The sequence below is a fragment of the Sinocyclocheilus grahami genome, unplaced genomic scaffold (genome assembly GCF_001515645.1).
Source record: "Sinocyclocheilus grahami isolate Dianchi unplaced genomic scaffold, SAMN03320097.WGS_v1.1 scaffold423.1, whole genome shotgun sequence".
NCBI lineage: Eukaryota > Metazoa > Chordata > Actinopteri > Cypriniformes > Cyprinidae > Sinocyclocheilus > Sinocyclocheilus grahami.
The window spans coordinates 313,147-327,960 of record NW_015505602.1 but is presented as its reverse complement, the minus strand read 5'-3'; the positions used below and the strand labels follow the sequence as shown (position 1 = coordinate 327,960).

Genomic DNA, 14,814 nt, shown 5'->3' with positions numbered 1-14,814 from the left:
CATGCATGAATACTAGATTTTTTTGGTTTGTATTCTGTCTCTATACGTTAAAATAAACCATTATAAAAGGTTAGAAATTGATTTGCATTTCAGTGAAAAGTATTTGATCCCAACCAAAACATGACTTAGTACTTGGTGCAGAAACCCTTGTTGGCAAGCACAGAGGTAAGACTTTTTTGTAGTTGGTCACCAGGTTTGCACACATCTCAGGAGCAGTGTTGGGCAAGTTACTCTGAAAATGTAATCAAATTACTGATTACTCGTTTTAAAAGTAATCACGTTACTGTTCTGATTACTTTATTTCAAAAGTAATTAGTTATGTTACTAGTTACGTTACTTTTTTCCTCCATGAAATTTGTGTCATAAGACCCTTTTTGAAAAATAATTTACCCAATTTTTAGAAATAAATTTAAACATCATCTGAAAGCTGAATAATCTTTCCAGTGATGTATGGTTTGTTAGGATAGGACAATATTTGGCTGAGATACAACTATTTGAAAATCTGGAATCTGAGGGTGCAAAAAAATCTAAATATTGAGAAAATCGCCTTTAAAGTTGTCCAAATGAAGTTCTTAGCAATGCATATTACTAATCAAAAATTAAGTTTAAATACATTTACAATATTCATCGCAATCTCATAAATCTCGGTTATAACACAATAAATATATGCATAATGAATCTCTCATAATGTCTACAATTTGTGTTATAATGAGAGGATTCGTGAGCATGCAAATTTCAGCACTGCATTGCTCAATGCTGCAAACACGTGTTATAGCCTAAACAGGAAGACTGCATACGCTTGCACATGTTAATAGTTTATATTAGTTCATGTTGCTTTTGTGCAATAGATGAATCATTTATTTGTTTTAGATATTTTACGTTTAAATATTTCTATTTTGCGGGAGTCCCGTGTTAAATACATTTACAATATTCATCGCAATCTCATAAATCTCGGTTATAACACAATAAATATATGCATAATGAATCTCTCATAATGTCTACAATTTGTGTTATAATGAGAGGATTCGTGAGCATGCAAATTTCAGCACTGCATTGCTCAATGCTGCAAACACGTGTTATAGCCTAAACAGGAAGACTGCATACGCTTGCACATGTTAATAGTTTATATTAGTTCATGTTGCTTTTGTGCAATAGATCAATCATTTGTTTTAGATATTTTACGTTTAAATATTTCTATTTTGCGGGAGTCCCGTGAATCATTTTATTCTCCAGCATCTCTCTCACACACACACACACAGACACACACGTACACGTCTACCTGCCCGCGCCAGCACTCACCCATCTTGTCCCGCACCCTGTTGCGTCGGGTCTCGCGGGAAATTTTGCGGGAGTCCCGTGAATCATTTTATTCTCCAGCATCTCTCTCACACACACACACAGACACACACGTACACGTCTACCTGCCCGCGCCAGCACTCACCCATCTTGTCCCGCACCCTGTTGCGTCGGGTCTCGCGGGACTAGGTCTCTAATCCACTGGCACTTGACTCGACAGAGTGTGTGCTACATCCTTTTTACAATCTCTAGATTATAAAACATTGCATTCTGTCAGCAATGAAAGCGGCAGTAACGTATAGATACCTCGGCTTGTAACTATACTCCAATTACTATTTTGAAAATTATAACGCGTTAAATTACTGTTACTAAAAAGTTATCAAATTACAGTAATGCCTTTCTAAGTAATGCGTTACTGCCAAACACTGCTCAGGAGGGATTTTGATCCACTCTTTACAGATCCTCTCTAAATCCTTAAGGTTTCATGGCTGCCATTTGGCAACTTGAAGTTTCAGCTCCCTCCACAGATTTTCTATAGGATTAAGCTCTGGAGACTGGCAAGGCCACTCCATGACCATAATATGCTTCTTCTTGAGCCACTCCTTTGTTGCCTTGACGGTATGTTTCGGCTGGAAGACCCATCAATGACCCCATCTTCAGTGTTCTGGCTGAGGGAAGGAGGTTCTCGTCCAAGATTTTACAGTACATGGCCCAGTCCACTTGCCCCTTTAATGCTGTAAAGTCGTGCTGTACCCTACCCCTAGCAGAAAAACAGCCCCAAAGCATAATGTTTCCACCTCCGTGCTTGACTGTAGAGATGGTGCACTTGGGGTCATAGTCAGCATTTCTCTCCCGGTCTGAAAAGTGAGGTGTGCTCTGATTGGCCAGCTATCCAGTGCATTGTGATTGGCTGAATACCTCAAGTGTGTGACGGAAATGTTACGCCCTTTACCATACTGCGATGCCCTGTCCGGCCGGAGCGACGAGACAAAAACATTAAAACCCATTATAAACGAGGCATTTGTTGCATTCAGTGGGGACATAATTATGGATTATAATGACTTATACTGTCTTTTTACGCATTGCGCCGCGTAAACATAAAACCATGTCTGCATTTGTGATCGGAGAAAATGACAAACAACAAGCCTACACTACACTGCTCAAAACTCTCGTTTGAATCATCAGTGGCAAATTCTTTAAATATATATATAAAAAAACTTGCAGTCTGTGAGTCAGAACAGCCGGCATTGTAGTCTACTCTCCCAGGATTAGGAAACAGTCCTGGACAATGCGCTGGACACATCTGAATATTTGGGTTAAAGTGTTCTGGAACAGTGTTGTAAACAACTTAACCACTGATTTCTAGTCGTGTCCTCTTTTGGAAGGCCAAACAAAGTAGTTTCGCTTTCACAACGAAACACAGCGTCACACACGGCGGGCTAGAGTGAGCGGAGGCAGGCGCGCTTGTGGCAACCACATGTGACGACCCCAGGCTGGACTCCGCTTCGTCCATGGTGAAAGCCGATCCGGCGATCCACAGAGCGAAGTTGATGTATTTCCTCAGCGACCAGCACGGATCAGCTCTAGGCATGACGAAGCGGATATCGTCCTCTTTTGGAAGGCCAAACAAAGTAGTTTCGCTTTCACGACATGGCGGCGGTGGTAGCAACAATATTACAGCGAGAATAAAAGTTGCGCCGCCTTTTTGATTGAACATTTGGGCGGCGTTATGCAAATCTTCCCACATCGTGACGTAGACATGTGGGGGCGTGTTAGAACGGGCCGTTTTAGGTGGGTGTGGCTGACTCTGAACTTTTATAAAGAGTATCTCTTTGTATTTGAGACTTTAGTCTTTGCAACTTTACAGATCTTCTTTATGCACCAAGAGCTTATAACACTCCAAAGAGAAAGGAAAAACTGAAATCGCATCATAGAACCCCTTTAACGACAAAGAGCTCAATTTTGGTCTCATCTGACAACAGCACTTTCTCACAGGCTTTCTCCGAATCATTTAGATGTTCACTGGCAAATTTTAAACAGGCCTGTACATGTGCATTCTTGAGCAGGATTTTAGTCCATTGCGGCGTAGTGTTACCAATGTTTTGCTTGATGACTGTGGTCCCAACTGCCTTAAAGGGGTCCTATTATGCTTTTTTACAAAGTCTTGATTTTGTTTTGGGGATGTACTAGAACAGGCTCTTATACTAGGTTGTTCGAAAAACACATTATTTTTCACATATTTTACATTACAACACCTCTCTCCCCAGTCTGGCATGAACGGCTCGAATAGTTCCTGTATCAAATGAAGGCCCGCCTTCTGAAATACGAAATGTGCTGTGATTGGTTAGCTGGGCCAGTGTGTGTTGTGATTGGCTCACTCGGCGCCTGGTCGGGAAATGTCACGCCCCTTACCATAGCCGCCGGCGAGCTTCAGTGTAAATATTGCATCAAAATCAAATAAATTTGAGCGCGATTTAAACCCAGATGATTGTAACCACTCCAAGTTCGTCTGCCTTGGGAAAGCTAGCGTGTCTCCGACATAGTGATAACACTCGTTGCCTTCTCTAGTGCAGCTCAACCAGGTCTCGTCCCATTCGTCGATATTTGTGATATCACAAATCCCGGAAAATATGAGTTGTAGTCCAAACAAGTCGTTCGTTGTAGTTTTTGAAAAGTGATTTCTGTTAAATAAAATATCTCCTTTTGAAGTGGACTTTGAGCTTTGTAACTTTATAAAATAAAATAGATTATAAAATATAAATATTAGATGAATAAAGTAAAACGATAAATATGGATTTAGCAACTAACTGAATTAAGTTAGTTGAAGTGGTAAAATTACTAGGGCTGGGTAAAAAAAAAAAAATATATATACTGTTTAATGTGGAGTGACAGATTGCTGTTGCGCCTCAGTTAAACAGACGCTGCAGCGCAAGGCGCACGTGAACTGATCATCTCCTCCACATTAATACCAGTTTTAGCACAAAATAAACATTACTAAGCATCCGAAGGCAAGTTAAAAGAAAGAGTACAACTTTACAATCCATATCCTGTCTCATGTAATCGCTCAATCAGTGTTTCAGCCGCGCAAAGACGTCAATATAACGGCTTGTAAACAAATCGAATTGCAAGCTTGTGAATGAGAATCGAATTGTGAAATTTGGGTCAAAACCCAGCCCTAAAAATTACTAAATTTAACATGTTACTAAATTAAATTTAAAAATAAAGATAGAAATTATACACACACACTAATAAAAAAGGACAAATGCATATAAAATAAACTTAAAGTACATGTAATATATATAAATAAACTAATTGAAGCAGAAATATTATTAGGTAATTGTAACTATTTTAAAAACTTCATTAAGTGTAACTTTAGCAGTATAGCTTACAAATCAGTCAGTTTTAACCTTCAATATTAATGTAACACCAACTGGCTCTTATGTACATTCTACAGCATTAGTTGAGAGATTTTTTTTTTCCCCTTGAGAAATTTTTGGCAAGTACTGTACCGGATATATATCCAAAATCTATACTGAATAGAATCGAATTGCAAGCTTGTGAATGAGAATCGAATTGTGAAATTTGGGTCAAAGCCCAGCCCTAAAAATTACTAAATTTAACATGTTACTAAATTAAATTTAAAAATAAAGATAGAAATTATACACACACACACACTAATAAAAAGGACAAATGCATATAAAATAAACTTAAAGTACATGTAAAAGCTAATTCAAAATTACTAAATACTATACACCTTTTTCTTGCCATAAAAATGGGCGTGGCCATTTGTAAATTCTATGGGTCTAGCTTCTGGTCTCATTCGCGTCCAGCTATTTTTAGCTGTACAAAACGGTTCGTTTTGATGCTTGATATTGAAAATTGGTATCTTACCATATTATTTTAATGTATTATCTTAATTATGAACACACTGGTTTGTGGTGCAAACAGTTTTACCATTTACTGCACTGTTATTCTTGTCATCATTTACCTATAGCGGTTAATGATCTCGAAGTCTCGCCCATAGGCTTACTTCCACGTTAAAGAAAAAGGTGGGTAGGAGAATATAATAAAGAATACTAAAAAAAACAAGGATAATTGACTTTAGCTGTTGGTAATTACCTGTGCTGTAACTGTAGGGGGCGCCGGGGCGGAGGCTGCAGCCGCACGTTTCTGTTGGGCTTCCCTCTCCTCTTCAGCCTTCCGTTGCTCTTCCTGTTAAAGGAACAAATTTGATGAGATTATGGGATTTTTATGTAACAAGTGTCCTAAGCAGGTGCTACACATCTTCAGTGTCCTTATTGGGGGGCGGTGGGCATCAGATGTTATGCAAAACTTGATTTTGGACCAGTGGTGTTCCACATGATAGAAATATAATAACCAACCATTAACACAACTTGTTGCATGCCGATTATGACAAAAATAACAGAAAAGTCATTAGGACAACAAACAACAAAATCCTTACCATCTCCCTCCTCTCTTTCTCTCTGGCTGCTCTCTCCAGTTCCTTCTGAAGAGCAATAGCCTTCTCTCTCTCCAGTCTTTCTCTGCAAAGACATGAACGTGTATTTAGTAACTCTGAATGTCATGCTTTCATTTCAAACAAGTGCACGAAAAAAAAAGAACACCAACTTCTCAGCTACAGCCTGTTTTTCTCGCTCCCGCTCCCGTTCTCTTTCCCGCTCCCTCTCTTTCTCCCGCTCTTGTTCCTTCTTCAGCTCCAGAGCACGTGTGGCCTCGGCCAGTTTGCGGGCCTTCTCTCGCTCCTCTTCAGCCTTGCGTTTGGCCAACATCTCCTGGTGCCGCCGCTCCTCTTCCTCCTGAAGAAAAATACAAGTATATAAATGGTTGACTATAATTAGCTACAAAAAATAAAAAAAAATCAATTATACAAGTTTGGGATAATTAAAAAAAATATATATAAATTTCACTTTTATGCATGCACTAAATTGATCCAATGTGACCGTAAAACATTTATAATCATAGTAACATTTCTATTTTAAATAAATGCTGTTCTTTTAAACTTTCTATTCAAAGAATACTGAAAAACTAACTTTTTAAAAAAAACAAAAATATGAAGCAGCACAACCGTTTTCAACTTTGATAATCATAAATGTTTCTTGAGCAGCAAATCAACATCTTGTGATGTTTTTCTGAAGGATCATGTGACATTTAAGACTGGAGTAATGATGCTGAAAATTCTGCTTTTCAGCAAAGGAATTAAATATATTTGAAAAAATATAACAGAAAACTATTTTAAATTGTAATATTTCAGAATATTACTGCTCACTATATAGATCAAATAAATGCAGCATTGATGAGCATAAGAAACATAAATCGCTATATAAAAATCTATCATATTAAGCTTGATATTATTTGCTGTTGGATCGAAAAGGAAAGTTGCAAAATAATAAATACACAATGTTTGTAACATACACTTTCATTATTTGAGGTCATCCATCACCTACACATGAATTTTTTTCAACATGGGCTCCCCACTTTGATTGCTGAGGTTGACTTACAACTTGCTGAAGTTTCTTTTGTCTGGCTGCCTCCTCCTGTTTCTTGCGGAGCTCCAGCTCTTCCTGTCGTTTAGTGGCAACCTTCCTCTTGGCTTTCTCCTCAGCCAACCGCTCAACACGCAGCTGAGTGAGAGTAAGAGTGAGACACAATAGAAATTATGAAAAACTTGAATCAAACACTCCAACTTAACACTAGAAAGTTAGTGTGGGTTTCCTCGGAGTCTTAAGATCTTCACAACCCTCTACGGACACCATGGCAATAGAATCGCCATTGGCTAGTAAATTTTTTTAGTTTACTTACCAGACTAATTTTAGATATTTGATATACTATTTTATATACACACACACAAGTATAAGTACACTTAACAGAAGTCAGTCAAGAATTATAATATATTAATGACAATTAGGGATACACCGAAATGAAAATTCTTGGTCAAAGCTACAGGGTCGAAGGCCGAATACAGTTTTTCTCCCCATAAATTGCCAAAAAAAAATTAACCATTGGATAAATGAAATAGCCAAAATGTGCTTTTTACAACTTGCTGAAGTTTCTTTTGTCTGGCTGCCTCCTCCTGTTTCTTGCGGAGCTCCAGCTCTTCCTGTCGTTTAGTGGCAACCTTCCTCTTGGCTTTCTCCTCAGCCAACCGCTCAACACGCAGCTGAGTGAGAGTAAGAGTGAGACACAATAGAAATTATGAAAAACTTGAATCAAACACTCCAATTTAACACTAGAAAGTTAGTGTGGGTTTCCTCGGAGTCTTAAGATCTTCACAACCCTCTACGGACACCATGGCAATAGAATCGCCATTGGCTAGTAAATTTTTTTAGTTTACTCGCCAGACTAATTTTAGATATTTGATATACTATTTTATATACACACACAAGTATAAGTACACTTAACAGAAGTCAGTCAAGAATTATAATATATTAATGACAATTAGGGATACACCGAAATGAAAATTCTTGGTCAAAGCTACAGGGTCGAAGGCCGAATACAGTTTTATAAGTAATTATAAATACTTACTCAACACTGAACAATCTTTAACATTCTAGCAGACACTATACCAACAAAAGCACAATTTTATCTTAATTAATAAGTCGAAACCCCCTTCTTGAATCAGTTGTATTTTTTACTGTACAAATAAATGCAGCCTTGCTGAGCAAAAGAGAATTATTTTAAAACATAACATTCTGCAGATTTTTAATTTACTAATCATTTGAGGCCATTTTGTGATTTCAATCATCATACAGTAACCAGCAACAACCACCCTTCCTCTTCTCATTGAAGACATGCAATGCAGTACTAAACTCTCGCTGTCAGTGCTTATAATGATTTTTGCGTCTTTCTCAGTTTTAAAAGCCTCCACACTGCAGACATGTTTGCTGCATTAGTGCGCGCCTCTATTGGATCCAGTCACATCATTATTCGGAACAATTTATTCGGTCTTTTTGCTTATTCAAGCTTTTTTTTTTTTTTTCTTTTCGGCCGAATAATTTCAGTTGTCGAACATTCGGTGCATCCCTAATGATAATTAAGCATTATACGATAGAACTTTAGTAATTAGAATAACCATGTATGAATGCATATTTGTCATTTTAACTGAACTTAGGACTGGTGGTGGTGCTTAATTTAGAGTTCGTCATTTAGAGTTTCTATAAAAATTAAAAAGGGGTAAAATAAATAAAAACACTGATATGCTAATACTACTGCGAATTCTACTACTAACAACAAAATAAAACGCAAAAGGATTAATGAGCTGCTGGGTTCATGAATAAACTCTCGCTGTCAGTGCTTATAATGATTTTTGCGTCTTTCTCAGTTTTAAAAGCCTCCACACTGCAGACATGTTTGCTGCATTAGTGCGCGCCTCTATTGGATCCCGTCACATCATTATTCGGAACAATTTATTCGGTCTTTTTGCTTATTCAAGCTTTTTTTTCTTTTTTCTTTTCGGCCGAATAATTTCAGTTGTCGAACATTCGGTGCATCCCTAATGATAATTAAGCATTATACGATAGAACTTTAGTAATTAGAATAACCATGTATGAATGCATATTTGTCATTTTAACTGAACTTAGGACTGGTGGTGGTGCTTAATTTAGAGTTCGTCATTTAGAGTTTCTATAAAAATTAAAAAGGGGTAAAATAAATAAAAACACTGATATGATAATACTACTGCGAATTCTACTACTAACAAAATAAAACGCAAAAGGATTAATGAGCTGCTGGGTTCATGAATATTAATCATGTTGTCTGCATTCGCTCAAATTGATGTGCTGAAATCAAAACAGGGACGGTAATAGGTGAGCGCCAGCCAATGAGATTGCCGTTTGCGCATTAGTTCCGCCTACCACCGGAGAACCCGGCAGTTCTTAAGAGCTGAAGAATTCCAAAAGGAATGCTGTTATTTGAAAAATACAACAAAGAATATCGTTTAAACGTTGCATGTCAATTCTGCATGTTATGCAAGACTCTCGCTCTCTCTCTTTGCGTGTGTGAGAAAGCGACGGCGAGTCGTAAGCCTTCACACTAGAGTTTACGGTATGTCAAATACACAAACACGGGTGCGCTGCGCATCCATTGAGATTAAATGAAAAATAGCACAGATCGCTTGACAGAGATTGAAACGCTGAAGCACTCAGTCAGAGTGTTCTGTGAGTGCAAATATATCTGTGCTAAACTTGTACTTGGGCCCAATCCCAATTCTATTTTATACCCCTTCCCCTACACCTTCCCCATGTCCCTTGAAACAGTGTAAAGGGGTAGGGGTGAAAATATTCCTCTAAGAATTGTGACACCACTACTATACGTCACACATCATCATACGTCGTCTAGCCCCTACAATACACACACCTATACTGGTGTGTGCATTAGAGCCTTTAACTATGGTTCTATATTAACGCGCTGCTTACTGACACACACACACACAGTGCAGCTCACACATCTAGGAGCAAAGAAACTAGTCAATGCTGCCCCACGACTTTTATTACCGGTAATAATAGTTTAAATACTGAATCGCTGAATTTTCCAGGAATGAGAGGATAAAATAGCTGTTTTTGAAGTAAATTCTAAAAAGAGAAACGCACAGATGCACATACACGCAACTTTCATCTCTCTCTCTCTCGAATTGGCAATATTTGAGGAAAGGGTTTAGCGATTTCTAATTATTGGGGGTACTAGTCCTCCTCAATGTATATGGTGGTTATAGCCCTGATCAGACATGAAAATATGTTGTGGCACTACCGTGCAGTCTGAAATGTGACGTTAGCAAACTTAAACGATTTTTGGCAAACATTTGAGTAACATGACCGTAAATATGAACTCACGATTGAAAGTATCTTTATTAAGTAAATCTTTATTAATGCCAAAAATGCTTACATTTATGTGTCTTTGTTCGCTCAGGCAGTCATGTTGCCCCTGAAGCCGCTTTACGCTGAGATAATTCATACCCCTTCGTTTGAAGTGTGGTCCCGAAAAATGTCCCCTGACCCCTCCAACCAAAAGAGAATCGAGACACCCCTACCCCTTCACGTGAACGCGGGAAACAGAGGGGAAAGGGGAAGGGCTAAGGGGTAGAATTGGGATTGGGCCTTAGCCTTAAACTCTCACACTGGCGAGTAAAATCTAAAAAAGTATTAGCCAGTGGCTAATATTAGACATCATTTAGTCACCCAGAGTGAAGATTTAGTCGCATATGTGAGTGATTTACTCGCATTGTAGAGTGTTGCTTCAGTACCATGTCATTTTTCTTCTCCAGCTGTGCCATCTTTTCTTCAATCTTCTTTTTCTTTTCCTGCTCCTTCTCCTTTTCACCTTTCACTCGAGCCTCAACAACCCGTTTCAAACGCTCATCCCGCTTCCTAAAGCGGACAGAATTTACTTTTGAGTCCTGATTTGCATTCACACTTAAACTAGATTAATTATTTAGATTTATTGAATAGTACCAAATCAATCAATGGCAAACACGCATAGGAAAAGCACCTTCCCACCTTTTCATTTCTTCCTGTTTCTTTCGTCTCTCCTCCTCAATCTTTTTCTTGCGTTCATTCTCTTGTTCTATTTTCTTGTTCAATGCGTCCCACTTCTGCCGTTCTCGCTCCTGGAAGAAAAATTATCAATTTTAGAGTGATCATTAAAAAAAAAAATAAAAAAAAAATTAAAGGGTTAGTTCACCCAAAAATGAAAATTAGCTCATAAATTACTTGCCCTCAATGCATCCTAGGTGTATATGACTTTCTTCTTTAAGACGAATCCAGTCGTTAGTTTTGTAGCTGTGACTGTAAATGTAAAAGTCTCACCGCTGACAGAGCTGCTGCAGATCGAGTTTCCCAGTCTGGCTTTCTTCTTCAGAAAAGAGCGCCGGGATGCCCTGCGAACAGCTTCCTGGGTTATGCTATGCCTGAGGCCCACCAGAGAGCGGCGTACCACCAGCGAGCGCCGAGCTAACGTCCGAGATGAGCCCTGAGGTGTCGTCTGCAACCCAAATGCAGTGATGGGGATTTTATTAGCGGATCGGCCCGGAGACACACCAGCGTTCAGCAGTGAATCTGCACTCAGACGCTCCGAGGAGGAAATCTTCACCACTGCTTCAGACACCAGGACCTGATCTTGATTGGAGCCTGAATCCTGCACCTCAATGGCTTCATTCACATCTGGAATGCTCTCTGCCACTTTCTCCACCTCCTTAGCTTTGGCGCCACCTTTGTTACGGGTGCTGCGCTTGACCGTTTCGGTTTCAGCCGGGGCAGTGGTTTTGTTGCGACGCGTGCGGCGAGAAGGTTCCTCCATCAGGCTCTCAGAGCTGTCGTTCGGCACGTGTGGCGTAACGAGTTCAGAAAGGGTGGTCAGGGTCATCTGGACCGAGGAGCGACGCAGGTTGCTGCGTTTCCCCTTAGAGAAACTACAGAGAGACAATGACATCATATACTACATTGTATGAGGAAAAAAATCTGCTAATTTGAGTTTGCATTTCTTGGGAATCAAACCCATGACCTTTGCGGTGCTGGCACCATGCTTTACTGTTGAGCTACTGGAACGTAGGTCTGCACAACTAATAACAAAATTAGATAGATTTGTGAAGTTAAATAGCTTTGCAAAGAGAAGCTTGAAGTTCACAAGCAACAAACGTTTGAAAATTAAGAAAAGCCATAAATATTAGTATTGTAATCTTACATTTGTACTGTAAAAAAAATTACTCATCTCATTTTAATTGCAATTGTAATATTTAGTATTTTTTTATTTAATTATATGCACATTCAGGTGCATCTCAATTTGAATATCGTGAAAAAGTTAGTTTTCTTTATAACTTATGAAAGTTTCACTTTTTGAAATATATTCTACATTCATTACATTTAAAGTAAATCATTTCAAAAGTTTGTTTAATTTTGATGATTAGAGCTTACAGCTCACGAAAGTCAAAACATGCAGCATCTCAAAATATTAGAATATTTACATTTGACAGTACAGTATAAATTCCGGGTATCTCTTGTTCTTTGAAACCACAATAATGTGGAAGACTGCTGACTTGGCAATGGTCCAGAAGACAATCACTGACACCCTCCACAAAGAGGGTAAGTCACAGAAGGTCATTACTGAAAGAGCAGCTGTTCACAGAGTGCTGTATCAAAGCATATTAAATGCAAAGTTAACTGGAAGGAAGAAATTGGGTAGGAAAATGTGCACAAACAACAGGGATGTACGCAAGCTTGAGAATACTGTCAAGCAAAGCTGATTAAATCACTTGGGAGAACTTCACAAGGAGTGGACTGAAGCTGGAGTCAGTGCATCAAGAGTCATCACGCTCAGACGTCTTCAGGAAAAGGGCTACCAAGCCACTTTGGATACAGAAAAAAAAACACCAGAAGCATCTTACCTGGGCTAAGGAGAAAAAGAACTAGACTGTTGCTCAGTGGTCCAAAGTCCTCTTTTTAGATAACCCCCCCTCCCCAAAACATTTTTTTTAATTTTTTTTATAAGAAATTCAGAAATTAAGGTCTGGAGGAAGACTGGAGAGGCACAGAATTCAAGCTGTTTGAAGTCCAGTGTGAAGTTTCTTAAGTCAGTGATGATTTGGGCTGCCGTGACGTCTGCTGGTGTTGGTCTATTGTGTTTGCTCAAGTCCAAAGTCAATGCAGCCATCTACCAGGAGATTTTTGGAGCACTTTATGCTTTCATCTGCTGACAAGCTTTATGGAGATGCTGATTTCCTTTTCCAGCAGGACTTTAGCACCTGCTAACAGTGCCAAAACCACTTCCAAGTGCTTTGCTGACCATGATATTACTGTTCTTGAGTGGCCAGCCAACATGCCTGACCTGAAGCCCATATAGAATCTATGGGGTATTTTCAAGAGAAAGATGAGAAACAGTGGATCCGAGCTGAAGGCTCAATAGTGCCTCAGCAGTGCCACAGGCTGATCGCTTCATGCCACACCCCACTGATGCTGGAGTTTGTGCCGTAAGGAGCCCCAACCAAGTATTGAGTGCAGTTAGTATTGAGAACATACTTCAAAGAACTAACTTTTCTGTTTTGCAAATCCTTTTTTTTTTTTTTATTGATCTTAGGAAATATTCTAATATTTTGAGATATTGGATTTTTGACTTCCATGAGCTGCAAGCTCTAATCATCAAAATTAAAGGGGTCATATGACGTTGCTAAAAAGAACATTATTTGGTGTAATGAAATGTGTTTATGCGGAGGCCAGCGGACCTGAGTGAGCGGCGGTGGGTGGGCGGGCTTGAGAACTGCGCAGGTGGGCTTGCGGCAAACCACATGTAACGACCCCGGGCTGGACTCCGCTTCGTCTACTGTGAAAGCCGATCCGGCGATCCACAGCGAAGTTGATGAATTTCCTCAGCGACCAGCACGGATCAGCTCTAGGCATGACGAAGCGGATATCGTCCTGTTTTGGAAGACCAAACAAAGTAGTTTCGCTTTCACAACGAAACACACAGCGTCTTCACGACATGGCGGTGGCAACAACAATACTACAGCGAGAATAAAAGTTACGCCTTCTTTCTTTGCGTGAACATTTGGGCGGCGTTATGCAAATCTTCCCACATCGTGATGTAGACATGTGGGGGCGTGTTAGAACAAGCCGTTTTAGGTGGGTGTGTTTGACTCTTAACTTTTATAAAGAATATCTCTTTGTATTTGAGACTTTAGTCTTTGCAACTTTACAGATCTTCTTTATGCACCAAGAGCTTGTAACACTCCAAAGAGAAAGGAAAAATTGAAAATCACATCATATGACCCCTTTAAAACAAAACTTTTTGAAATGTTTCACCTTTACATGTAATGAATCTAGAATATATGAAAGTTTCACTTTTTGAAATGTTACAAAAAAAATAATTCTAAAAATATTCTAATTTTTTTGAGATGCACACATACATACACATATATACACACACTCGGCATTGGCGAGTATATGTAACACGGTCAGTCGCCAGTTGTCCCTAGACACGGTTCTAATAACTTTTACCGGAGAAGATTTTGCTGCTTTATTTCGGAAGATTAACTTTTCCCTTCTTTATTCTTCATAACCCGAGAATGCGGCGACACTGGGGTTATGCCGCTTAAACGGTGCAGTGAAGTATAGTTTGAAAGGCTGCGTGTTCGGCTGTACACATACCTTGAGCTGCTTCAGACAACTCACCAGTAGCGCTTCAACGGACGAGAAAACACAATTATGTCAACAAAATGCACGGTTATGGTGAGTTACCTTGTAAACGTGGTCTTGAGTTATAAAGTCTTAAAGGGGTCATATGATGCGATTTCAAGTTTTCCTTTCTCTTTGGAGTGTTACAAGCTGATTGTGCATAGATAAGATCCCTGAAGTTGCAAAGACTAAAGTCTCAAAACAAAAGAGATATTCTTTATCAAAGTTAAGACTCTGCCACGCCCCCCTAAAACGGCTCGTTCTAACACGCCCCCACATATCTACCTCACTATGTGGAAATATTAGCATAATGCCGCCCAAATGTTCACGCAAAGAAAGAAGG

General features: G+C 39.2%; 1 pseudogene; it reads right to left on the bottom strand.

The window, feature by feature from the left end:
• The window catches only part of LOC107551391 (inner centromere protein-like), a 37,383-nt pseudogene that overhangs the window by 1,613 nt on the left and 20,956 nt on the right, over positions 1-14,814 (bottom strand).